Raw genomic sequence first — 13,116 nt, forward strand, 5'->3', positions numbered from 1 at the left:
TATTCAAAAGTGGCATGCACTCTTCCTGTTCTTTTCTGGAGGTAACCAGGACTATTTACTTCAGAATAACATTTTAGTAGAGAAAATGGCCCTTTTCCTGCTATGGATTATTAATTTACTAGAGGCCCAGTGCATGGATTCATGCACATTGAAAGGAAATTAATTAGACGGTTCCTGGTGGGGCAGGACTGGGCGAGATGGGCCAGACATGTCCTGGAGCCAACCTCCCGCAGGCCCTGGCCGGCAGCACCTGGAGTGGTGCCAGGGCTTGAAGGGCGTCTGCAGAATGAGCAGGATACCTCTGGCAGGTGGGGTCCCTTGACCTGGCCTGAGGGAATCAGACCAAAGCTGGCAGTCCAACATCCCCTGAGAGGTCCTAAAGTGCGAGAGGTCACTCTGCAAAGTTGCTGTCACTCAGCAGCCATTGAACGTCTTCCCCCTGGTGTTCAGTGCACATCATAGCTACAGGTCGGAGCATCTGCCCCCGGTGGTCATTGTGCATCATAGCTACCGGTTGGATGGTCGAACGGTCAGACAGTCCCTTAAGCTTTTATATCTATAATAATAAAAGCATAATATGCTAATTAGACCAGATATCCCTCCAGACATCCTTCCAGATGACCTTCCAGACAAAGCGGGGGCTGTGAGGGAAGCCTGGGTCCCAAGTGCCAGAGGGAAGCCGGTGCCGGCAGCCGGGGAAAAGAAGGCCTACTCTTGCATGAATTTCGTGCATCGGGCCTCTAGTATTTAGATAATTGACAGACCTAGTGTTGAACATTAGACAATTTTTTTTCTCTTGACAATAATACTTATATTGTTAATAATACATATGTGTTTAAACAGTTAGTTTCTCTATGACTCAGTTTCTCATGTAAGATGGAGATAAAATGGTACTTACCTCGTAAAAATATTGTGAAAATTAAATGAATTAAGATGGTCAGAAAAGTGCCTTGCATAAATTAAATGTTCAATAAATTTGACTATTACTATAAAACTCTCTATAAGGGCTAGTTAAAGAACGGATTTGTATTTTTGGAAGATGGATGTAATAGTAGTTGTCAGCACTTGTGAATATAGTGAGTTGTTGTCAAGTAGTTGGAAAGGGAAAAAAAAACATTAATGTGTTGCTATTTAAACTTGAGATCTACACTTAATGGGAGAAAATGTGATTGGTAGAGTCACTGTTAAGATTCAGAATAACTCCTAGGCAAACAAAACTACCCTGTAAACAGTTGATCATAAGATCTCTAGCGCATGGTTTCTCAATCCTGGCACTATTGACATTTGGGGTGGATAATTCTTCATTGTGGGCACTATACTGTGTATTGTAGAACGGTTAGCAACTTCCCTGGCTCTTAGCCACAAGATGCTAGTTGCACTTCAAATGATCAAAACCATAAATGTCTCCAAACATTGCTAAATATCCCTTGAAAGGCAAAAATATTCCAATTGAGAACCATCACTATTTTGAAAGAGTGTAAAGAGTGTGTCAGTATATGTCAAAGATGCATAGCAGAGAAGGGTCAAGTAGTTAAGGGTGGGTGGGAAGTGCCCCTGCCAAGTACTGAGAAGAGAAAAATCACAACCACTGAACATGAATCTTCCTGGTCACAATGACAAGGATGTCCTAACAGGGAGAGTGATAACAATAGACTAAGTGACAGCCACTCAGTTTCACAAGCTTTACCCCAACCCCAATGTAAAATGTGTCTCAGGGTAAATGATGTCATTGAAATCAATTTGTGTAGCTTCTCTCCTTATGACTATATTTTATCACAAATCAGTCTGTGTGAGATACATTTTCTCATGGAGCATTGCCTACCTGATTGTATATACTGATATATTTATTAGGGAGACATGATATTCTCTAGACCATGTCAGAATAATTTTCCATTGCAAATGGATAATTGGGTTTCCCATGTACACTTTGGTACTATGTGTGTTATCAATGCTTGATCTCCCTTGATACTGACCAAAGTCATTCTCCAGGCTTTCAAAATTAGGGACTAGATTTTTAGAACTTGGTGAAACTGCTGGGATTTAATCCAGTTTGCCCATTGTGAACTTTAGTGTTCAATAAAAATTTAATGGATGGACAGACGGACAGACGGACGGACCGATAGATGGATGGATGGATAGATAAATGGATGAAAGAATGAGGAGAAATATGTGGCATGTCCAGATACACCTCAACTTCAAAAGCATGTAAAAATGTCTATAGATTAAATAGATGATTGATAGATAGATAGATAGATAGATAGATAGATAGATAGATAGATAGACAGATAGGGCAGGGTACAGAATGGAGCAAGAAAGGCAAGACCAGGTAAAATATTTTGTGGTTACTATTTGGATCTTTGGAAATCTGGGGTGAGTGAGAGTAGAGTGTGTAGGCTGGAAATCGTTATATTTACCAAGGCCTTCGCCAACTACTCAATATTACAATGCTTCACCCCTACCTTATCTTATGTATATTTGAGGCAGAAGGAAAGGATTTGAGGTATAGCCAAAACATCTCCTAGAATGAGATAATGGAATTGAGGACACAGGTGTCGGAGCCCGTGCTTTTGAGATTACATGGAAGGGTGAACGGATACATTCAGAACCAATTACATGTTAAGATTTTTATTCAAAATCGTGGCTACTGAGATCAATCTCAAATTCATAACCTGTAACATTTTGAAAGATATGTCTCTAGAATTTTCTTTTCTTTCTAGCCCCATTGCACTATTATGTCTTCCATCAACCCTGCTAAATAAAATGTTTCGTGAACTTAATTCAGCAGCAGCCAAGTAAATCAGACACTTCCCTTGAGAACCTTGTACTTTTTCTACTAGTGTATGAGACATCACAGATAATTACAATCCAAAATATTTCTATAATAAAAATATGACAAGTAGTTAGGCCTTCATTAGCATAATGAAATTCATCTAACAGCCAATTCTTTGGAGTAAAGGTAGTTTTATTTACAGGAGAATTTAAAGGAACAGCAAAACCACTACTATTAAGCCGTGTAATTAGTGATTATGCAATTAATCTGGACATTTAGTCAATTAAATAAAATATTCAGCCTCTTTTTTCCACTAGGATAGTTTCCATTCAGATGTTTATGCATACTTACACTGGACATAGTTGCAACTAAAAATATACAAAGCACCTAAATGCCCACAGATATCTACAGGGTTATAAAACCATTTTTTTCTGTTGTTTATTTTAAACCTTGAAAGTAGATTGTTAATTCACTTTGATCCAGATCAATTACTCTGTGTTATCATTTGTCTACCTAGACCTTTTATGTTACAATTCCTTCTGTCTCTAATTCATCCTTTTCTACATCTTGGCTTTAACTATGTACTTGGAGGCTGACTCAAAATAGCCATCCTGAGTGAAAATATGTTTACCTCCCTCGAACTGTGATTTCATGGTGGTCATTTCAGACAGCCATGGAGTAGTAGAGATTCTACAGCAAATAAAGAATGTTTTCAGCAACCGCTGAAATAATAACAAGTTGTACAATTTTGTCCAAGTCTATCGACTGTCCTCTTTCTACCATTCTGGACAACTTTATAGAAGATCAATGAAACATTAGGGAAATACAAACCAACACAGGACTTTAATTAATGGGTTTAATAGAAAGTGTAAGATAGAGAGTAAACAAAATAAACTTTTCATTTTGCAATAGTAGCTTTTCCTAGGCTTTTGTAAATTAGCAGATATATTACTGGTTTTGTGTTGTTTAAAATTAAGCTCATCTGAAATAAAAACTATCCACACTTAATTAAATCACCCTTTTGTTTGGTTGGGGTTTAATTTCTTGGAAATAATCAAATTTCTATTGTGGCAGAGCTTATGTAGAATTCAAGGAATATTTGGTTTTTCTCTATGTTTTGTAGCCTTCTTTGTTGGTTTGGAACCATTGTCCATGAGGACAATGAATGTGACTGAGGAAACTATGAGCTGCTTCCCTTACTCCATTTCTCTTCCCTTGTTATAGTAAATTTAATGGCCATATATTCCAGTTGGTATACCCATCAAAAAATAGAGACTGTCTTGGACTGCACTGGATCTAAATAAGCCAGATCAAAACTTGTAATGGTAGCCCTAACCGGTTTGGCTGAGTGGATAAAGCATCGACCTGCAGACTAAAGGGTCCCAGGTTCAATTCTGGTCAAGGTCATGTACCTCCGTTGTGGGCACATCCCCAGTAGGGGTGTGCCGGAGGCAGCTGATCGATGTTTCTCTCTCATCAATGTTTCTAACTCTATCTCTCTCCCTTCCTCTCTGTAAAAAATCAATAAAATATTTTTAAAAATTGTAATATTGAGCATTCCATTAAAATCTGGGAGTGCAGCATTTGTTATATTACAGCTTAGAATAGCATTCTGACAATGAGAAACTAGAGGGTCCTTCTTATGAAAATGAATCCCAGGACAAAATATGTTACGTCCTTGCCCAGTTCTTGAAAACAGTTTTTCTTTGCCATGTGTGTATATGTCAAAGTAAAAGAAAAGAGTCTATATAAAGCGTGACATTGCAAGGTTCATCAATGCTTCAACTTAGCATGCTGGTTGTTTCTTTTATTAAAAATAATGAAGTGAAACTGCCTTTAATAAAATTCATATTACTATTCTATTTTCTACAGTAGAAGAGACTTTCAGACATGATTAATGGGTAAGAAGAGGAGAGAATAAAGATTCTATAGAGTTCTGTAAAATTTTTATCTAGTTTGTAGCTTGAACTTGATTACTTTAATCACTAGATATATCTGTGACTCAGACTGTTGGTTCATTGTGGATGGAACAAAAGTCCCACATTGTCCTTTATTCTGTAGTTAAAGATAAACCTTGAAAATAAGATAATCATTTTTCAATTAGACTCCCTGCAGAGAAAGCGTGGTTATCAACATGTATGGGACATAATCAGCATTAAGTTGTCATATTTTGGCTGCATTAATGTTGTTAAATTGACATAATTGTCATTTTAAGTAGATTATATTCTCTGAAATCAGTTATTGCCTGAAAGATTTTAGCAATTAAAATTGTATTCATTAGCATACCTATATCTATACTTTTTTCCAACTCATTAATATTATTCTCACTCTCCATTGCCTGAAGTCATGAAGCCAGGTGAAGTTACACAATAAAATTTCAACTCCTTGCCTTGTTAGAAAAAGTGCCACATTTTTCATTCCCCACACAAATTGTGTTAACCTTCCTTATGAAATTCAGTGCCCTCCAAGGTTCCACTTCAAGAGTTGTTTCAGTTTAATAGTAAATGTTCCAGACTTCAGGACTGCTCCTTAATTTCTTACTCTCTCACCTGCTTGTTCATAATCCTCAGCCTGGAAAGACTGAACCTGCTGTAGACTTTCTTTCTCCTCTCTGACTCCTCGCTACTCACGGGTGAGTGTGTTTTTTATTATCTTTGTATCACAGAAGTAAAAAAAAAGGCACAGGAATATATTAACTAATAGGTGAGCAAGAGACAAAATTAGAGGAAATAAAAGTCAGTATAAACTCCATTGTGGTATGTGGTAGCCAGTTCTATGGTAGAAGACAGAGAGTATGGAGATTTGTATGCACATAGGATTTAGTGCTGATTCCATGGCTTTTTTGCTAAATCACTTTAACTCTCATGGCCTTAGTATGTTCATCTCTACAATAAGAAAATTATAGGACTTTCACATTCTTAAGCTCTGGGGACTAGGCTGAAAAGGAATAATTGGTTGGAATGGGCAAGAGGTATAGCAAACAGTATGATGGTTTCACGGAGAGGGAATGGACCAATCTTCCATGGATGATCTTCAAATACACCAAAGCTGAGTTCTGAGGGTATTGTTGTTTAGTTGTTCCTGTGTTTACTTAAAGAGAATCAGATTTTTAAATAGGTATGTGATAAATAGGTAGAGTAAGGGATAGAAAAATGAAAACAACATACTCTTTCTACCTAATTTTCTTATATGCAGGATAAAAAATTATCATTTTATATACCTTCTTCATGGTAATGTTAGGATTAACTAGTATTTATACAAAAGTAATTTGAAAATGAAAAATGCCATTTAAGTGCTAAAGTGTTGCTTCTGTGTTGGTTTCGTAAAATGAGTAATTCTTCCTTTTTCTTTGTAAATGTTCTCTGATGTGCATCACAGAATTTATAAACGTGGTGCAATAACTGATGACTTGTGCCAAAATACAATCTGGATAAAGTGCTACTGCCATCACTGAGGACTAATTGAATTTCATGGAAAACCATACCTGGAGTCTTCTGCAAGGATATCTTCACATATGTATGCAATTGAATTAACAAAGATGACCTTGCTATATACAATGATTAACTGTTCTACAATCATAATTAAGTTAAAAGTAAATACATATCCAACAAGCTGTCATAGCCTCTCCTAATTATTCTGCCATGATTTGAAAGATTAATATTCTATTTAGGGACACTGTGAGTAATATAGAATTATATAGGATTTCCTATTGCTACAGGCAAAACCACTTCAGTGTGCATCAGATGAGTATTCAAAAGTTTATCCTTGGTTTAAACAAAGTAAAGTGACTTACTAGTGAGCCATGGTAAAGTAGTAATAATAATATTAATGAAATAATGCTTGCCAAAAGGAAAGGGACAATTTTATTGCCTGAGATAACCTTCCTGAAATGGTGAAAGCCTACGTCTCCCACAGTTGGTTGATACTTTATTGCCTGATTTATCTATTTGATGTTCTCAATAGGACATCAATAAAACAACTCAAACACTGGAATTGAATATTATAAATATTTTCTTTTCAGGATTATCTGTAGATCAAAAATAATTTCCTCAAAGTGAGAATTCTCCTGAACCATATATCTGAGTCTACTAAATTAAAAGCATTTGATACTGCTAGTAGCTACACAAATTAATAAACATAGAGAAATATACTGATGTAATAATAAAACTAAGAACACAGCATTATAATTTCCAAAGCAATTGGGAATAATGATTGAGGTAATTGCTACCTTCAAATTTATTTCTGAGAGTAGTGATTGTTTGCAAGTGTAGAAATATATTATTTAGAAAATTGCATAAAGGAAGCAATAACTATGTCTCCATATGAAAGGATTTCAGAATTTCAAAATGCTAGTAGTGTTTATTTGCTATCTGAAATTTGAAAGGTACATTATTTTACTACAGACAAATAATCATTTTATGAGTCAATCCTAAATGATGGAGCTATTTTGTACTTCTAATATGCATAAAATATATTTTATATATATATGTGAGTTTATAAAGTCTAAATGATGTCACAAATATATTCATTTACTCCTTGTAAAACTTATAAATCAGCCGAACCGGTTTGGCTCAGTGGATAGAGCGTCGGCCTGCGGACTCAAGGGTCCTGGGTTCGATTCCGGTCAAGGGCATGTACCTTGGTTGCGGGCGCATCCCCACTGGGGGGCATGCAGGAGGCAGCTGATCGATGTTTCTCTCTCATAGATGTTTCTGGCTCTCTATCCCTCTCCCTTCTTCTCTGTAAAAAATCACTAAAATATATTTTTTAAAAAATATATAAATCTTATATAAAATGTAGCATTAAAGGAAAAGTAGTTTTGACCTTCAAACAATGAACAAATGCAAAAATTATACTCTTTAAATATTAATTTCTGACATACCTATATTTAATTATTAAATATTTGAAAAAATAAATATAAAAATACATAAGAAGTATATATAGAAAATATTTAATTTAATAATTTTCAATTAGTAATTACTCAGTAACTTCAAATGATGACTGAAGCTATCAAATTCTCATTGAGAAAGGTTTATTCCTTTCTAATTAATATCATTTGTTCACTAGTTAGCTTTTAAAAATATAAAAATTTAAAGGCATGATTTTCACTAGAGAATCAAGTTTTCCTCCATAGAATTTATCGTAGTATTTCTGGCAGTCAGAAGTCTGAAATGGCTCTTATTGGGTGGAAATCATGGTTTGGGTGGGGCTGCACTCTCTCCAGATGAAATAAGGAAGAAACCATTCCTTCTCTTTCTGAGGCCAGGTTCTAGAGACCACTTTCACTCATTAGCTCAGGGTCTCTTTCTTCATCTTCAAATCCAGAAGCGTAGTATCATCATCTCTGGTTCTGACACTCCTGTATTTCTCTTATAAGACTCATGTGGTTATAGTTATAGTTGAGCCCACCCAAATAATCTAGGACAATACCCCCATCTCAAGAGCCTTAATATAATCAATAGCATATGCACGTTCCTTTTGCAAATGAGCTGAGATAATCACAGGTTCTGGAGATTAGGATGTGGATATCTTTGGAAGGAGGGAGATAAGGCATTCAGCCTATAAAAGTGTATAGATTAAAGTCATCACAAAAGCCAGTCATCAAGATTAGAAGCAGAACCAGGAGAATACACTCAGGGGAATCATAGTGTCTGTGACTTGTTGGCTCTTGATTTGCAAGTGACTATCTTAGCTGAAAGGTGCTGGGGCCCATCATGGTTGTCTGTAGATTATCTTTTTCCATTCACAACAATTATTCAATCCCATAGGCTTGGATACATGGAACAGACTGACAGCTGTTAGAGGGTAGGGGGTTTGGGGTGCTGAATGAAAAAGGTGAAGGAATTAAGCACATATATATAAAACACATAGACAAAGGTAACAGTGTGGGACAGCCAAGGAGAAAAGGGGTGGGGGCAGGTGGAGGAGAGAAAAAGTGGGGAGGTGGGGACAGAAAGAGACTTTGCTTGGGGTAATGAGCATAAGATGCAGTGTGCAGATGTTGTTTTATTAGGTTGTGCCTGTGAAATCTATATGGTTTGGTGAACCAATGTAACCCCAATAAATTCAATGTAAAAATTTATACTACAGAGTGATTATAATTAAAACAGCATTGTAATTAAAAATAGACACACAGCCCTGACTGGTTTGGCTCAGTGGATAGAGGGTCAGCCTGCGGACTGCAAGGTCCCAGGTTTGAGTCCAGTCAAGGGCATGTACCTTGGTTGTGGGCACATCCCCAGTGGGGGGTGTGCAGGAGGCAGCTGATCGATGTTTCTCTCTCATAGATGTTTCTACCTCTCTATCCCTCTCCCTTCCTCTCAAAAAATCACTAAAATATGTTTTAAAAAATAAAAATAAAATAAAATAAAAACAGACACACAGACCAATGGAATGGATTGAAAGCCTACAAATGGTACCACGTGTATATGGGCAAAAATTTTTTTTTACAAAAGAGCCAAAACACACAATGGAGGAAAAAAGAATCTCTTCACTAAATGTTACTGGGAAAATTAGAAAGCCACATACAAAAGATGAAACTAGGTTACAGTGTGTCCCAATTTTAAAAAATTAATTCAAATCAATCAAAGCCCTAACTATAAGATCTAAAACAATAAATTACATGGAAGAAAGCATAGATACTAAACTCATGGGCCTTGGTCTCAGAGAATATTTTGACCACAAAGGCAAGAGAAGTAAAGGCAAAAATAAATGGATGGGAACTAGAGCAAACCAAAAGGCTTCTGTACGGCAAAAGAAACTACTAACACGACAAAAAGTCATCCAACCAAATGTACGATGATCTGACAAGGGTTTAATATCCAAAATATATAAAGAACTCTACAACTCAACGCCAAACAAACAGTCCATTTAAAAAATGGGCAGAGGACCTGAACAGACACTTCTCCTAAGAAGACATTCAAATATCCAGCAGATATATGAAAAGATGTTCAACTTCAGTTTAAGGAAGTGCAAATCAAAACTATAATGAGATGCTACCTCACACCTGTTAGAATGGCTATATCAACAAGATAAGTTTTAACAATCATTGGAGGGGTTGTGGAGAAAAAGGAACTCTCATTCATTGTTGGTGGGAATCTAAACTGGTACAAGTACTATGGAAAACAGTATGGCTGTTCCTCAAAAAATTAAGAATTGAGTCACCATATGACCCAGCAGCCCTACTTCTGGGTATCCCCTGAAAAACTTGAAAACATCTATTCACAATGATATATGCACCCCAAAGTTCATCATGGTGGCCAAGACATGGAAACAGTCCTTTGATAGATTGGATAAAGAAGACATGGTGCATATATACATATATACTTTGGAATACTACTCAGCCATAATAAATGATGAAATACTGCCATTTGAAACAACTTGGGTGGACCTTGATAATATTATACTAAGCAAAAAGTTAAGAACTATATTATTTCACTTATATGTGGGAATATAAAACTGAAACCCATAGACACAAACAACTGTATGGTGGTTACCAGGGAGAAGGGGATGGAGTTAAAGAGTAAAGGCAGCAAAATATATAGTGACGAAGATTTGATTGTGGGTGGTAGGCACACAATGCAATACACACAATATGTATCATAGAAATCTACACTTGAAACCTAGATAATCTTATTAACCAAAGTCACCCCAGTAAATATAATAAAAAAGGAAGAAATACCTTTTCTAAACTGCAATCTTGAATTCTTTGTCATTTAAATCACAGTCTTTTATGTCTTTGAGATTGGTTTCTGGAGACTTTTTATTTTCTTCCTGAGCTACCTTTTTGCTTAGAATTATAGTTGTCCCTCTTGTTATAACTTTAAAGGGAGAAACCAATTGGTCTTCTCAATCCCAGTGATGCTGTCATTACTCAAAGACAATGTATTTTTATTTTTTTATAATAAAGTATCTTAATTTTATTAATTTTCATGTTTTATTATATCTCCTTTTAGTGTCCCTTTTTGTTGTTGTTGTTATTTTATCTTGTATGGTGAAATTGCCTTATGGCCAGTTAGTTGTGTAGTAAAAATGTTTGCAGCAATAAGGTGAATGGCAGCCGAAACCGGTTTGGCTCGGTGGATAGAGCATCGGCCTGCGGACTGAAAGGTCCCAGGTTCGATTCCGGTCAAGGGCATGTACCTGGGTTGCGGGCACATCCCCAGTGGGAGATGTGCAGGAGGCAGCTGATCGATGTTTCTCTCTCATCGATGTTTCTAACTCTCTATCTCTCTCCCTTCCTCTCTGTAAAAAATCAATAAAATATATTTAAAAAAAATAAAAAATAAGGTGAATGGCAAACATGCTTATATTGAAAATGCCAGACATGTTTTCAGATATATACATTTATTACAATAATTTTTTCTCTAAAGACTTCTTTCACTGTGTCCTACAAAATTTGATAAGTTGACTTCTCATTTTCATTTAGTTCAAAATATTTTTAAATTTATTTGAGACTTCTTTGACTTGTGTTATTTAGCAATGTTAATGTTGTTTGGGGATTTTATAGCATATTTTGCTATTGATATCTAGTTTAATTTCACTGTGGTTTGAGAACACACTTTGCATGATTTCTATGATTTTGAACTTGTTAATGGGGGAGTTATAATCTGTAACTTGACCTGTCTTTCTGAATATTCCGTGTGAGCTTGAGAAAATGCTGTATCCTACTGTTGTTGAATATACTATTCTATAAATGTCATTTAGGTCAAATTGATTGATGTTGCTATTTAAGTCCAGTGTATCTTTACTGATTTTCTGCCTGCTTGATTTCTCAGTTATTGGTAGAGGGATTAGTAGTCTCCACCTGTAAGAATGGGTGTTTGTTTCTCCTTTCAATTTTGCTATTACTTGCCTTCTATTTTTTAAAGTTTTTTTATTAGGCACACATATGTTTAGGATTATTTTGGGTGGGGGTTTTTTGAGAATTGACCCTTACATCATTGATGAATACCCTATTTATTTATGACAATTTTCCTTGTTCTGAAGCCTGCTGTGTCTGAAATTAATATAGCTACTCCAGCTTCAATAAATGTTAACTACTTATTATTATTAGACTAGAGGCCTGGTGCACAAAAATTTGTGCACTTGGGGGGGGTCCCTCAGCCTGGCCGGTGCCCTCTTGCAGTCTGGGACCCTTCGGGTGATGTCCACCTGCTAGCTTAGGCCCGCACCTCGGGGGTCAGGCCTAAGCTGGCAGTCAGACATCCCTCTGGTAGCCTGGGAGCCCTCAGGGGATGTCCACTTGCCAGCAGGGAGAAGGCCTAAGCTGCAGTTGGACATCCTTAGCGCTGCTAAGGAAGCGGGAGAGGCTCCTGCTACCACTGCTGTGCTGGCAGCCATCAGCCTGGCTTGTGGCTGAGCAGAGCTCCCCCTGTGGGAGTGCACTGACCACCAGGGAGCAGCTCCTGCATTGAGCGTCTGCCCCCTGGTGGTCAGTGTGTCATAGTGACTAGTCATTTCCAGTCATTCTGCTGTTAGGGTCAATTTGTATATTACCCTTTTATTATATAGGATAGAGGCCTGGTGCACGGGTGGGGACCGGCTGGTTTGCCCTGAAGGGTTCCCGGATCAGGGTAGGGGTCCCATTGGGGTGCATGGTCAGCCTGGGTGAGGGGCTGATGGCTGTTTGCAGGCTGACCAAGTCCCCCAGTGGGGACCCTCACCCCATGGGGATGTGGCCAGCCTGGGTGAGGGGCTGATGGCCATTTTCAGGCTGGCCACGCCCCCCGGTGACCCAAGCTCCCAGCCTCTCTTTTTTTTCTTTTTTCTTTTTTCTTTTTTCTGGGATTTATTTATCTTCTATAAGTGAAACTTTGTAGCCTTGAGCAGAGCACAGGGCCTGCCAAGGCAGGTGGGAAGCTTGGCTTCCTCCATCGCCAGGGGCAAACCAAGCCTCCTGCTCGCTCTAGCTCCATGGCTGCCACCATCTTAGTTGGTTTAATTTGCATACTCGCTCCTGATTGGCGGTGGGTGTAGCTTGTGGGCATGGCTTGAGTGTAGTGGAGGGACAGTTAATTTTCATGTTTCTCTTTTATTATATAAGATTACAAGTGCTTTGAAGTAATGGACAATATTCTGATTTATTTTTTTTTATTTAAGCTGACACAGTGTTGAGGATACTGTTAGGTACAGATATGCTCAATAATAAAAGCTTTATGACTGATTAATAGGAATTAGATATCTGTGAGTAAAGTATATTTCTCGTTCTATAAATAAAGAGAGGGATGAGATTACAATAAATTTCTAAGTTCTCAAAAGACAATCTATATTTTAAGGTGCTAAAAATTAGTTGATATTTAAATTAGCAAATTCAGAAATGACTACTTCAATGGAGAAAAGTGATC

The 13,116-nt window shown here is 37.2% G+C and overlaps 1 protein-coding gene across 6 annotated transcripts in view; it reads left to right on the forward strand.

Moving 5' to 3' along the window:
- The window catches only part of MAGI2 (membrane associated guanylate kinase, WW and PDZ domain containing 2), a 1,130,082-nt gene that overhangs the window by 331,817 nt on the left and 785,149 nt on the right, over positions 1 to 13,116 (forward strand). The gene's annotated exons all lie outside the window — the stretch shown is intronic.

Source organism: Myotis yumanensis, unplaced genomic scaffold, assembly GCF_028538775.1.
Source record: "Myotis yumanensis isolate MYYU_CA2020_CCGP unplaced genomic scaffold, mMyoYum1.0.hap1 SCAF_9, whole genome shotgun sequence".
Lineage (NCBI taxonomy): Eukaryota > Metazoa > Chordata > Mammalia > Chiroptera > Vespertilionidae > Myotis > Myotis yumanensis.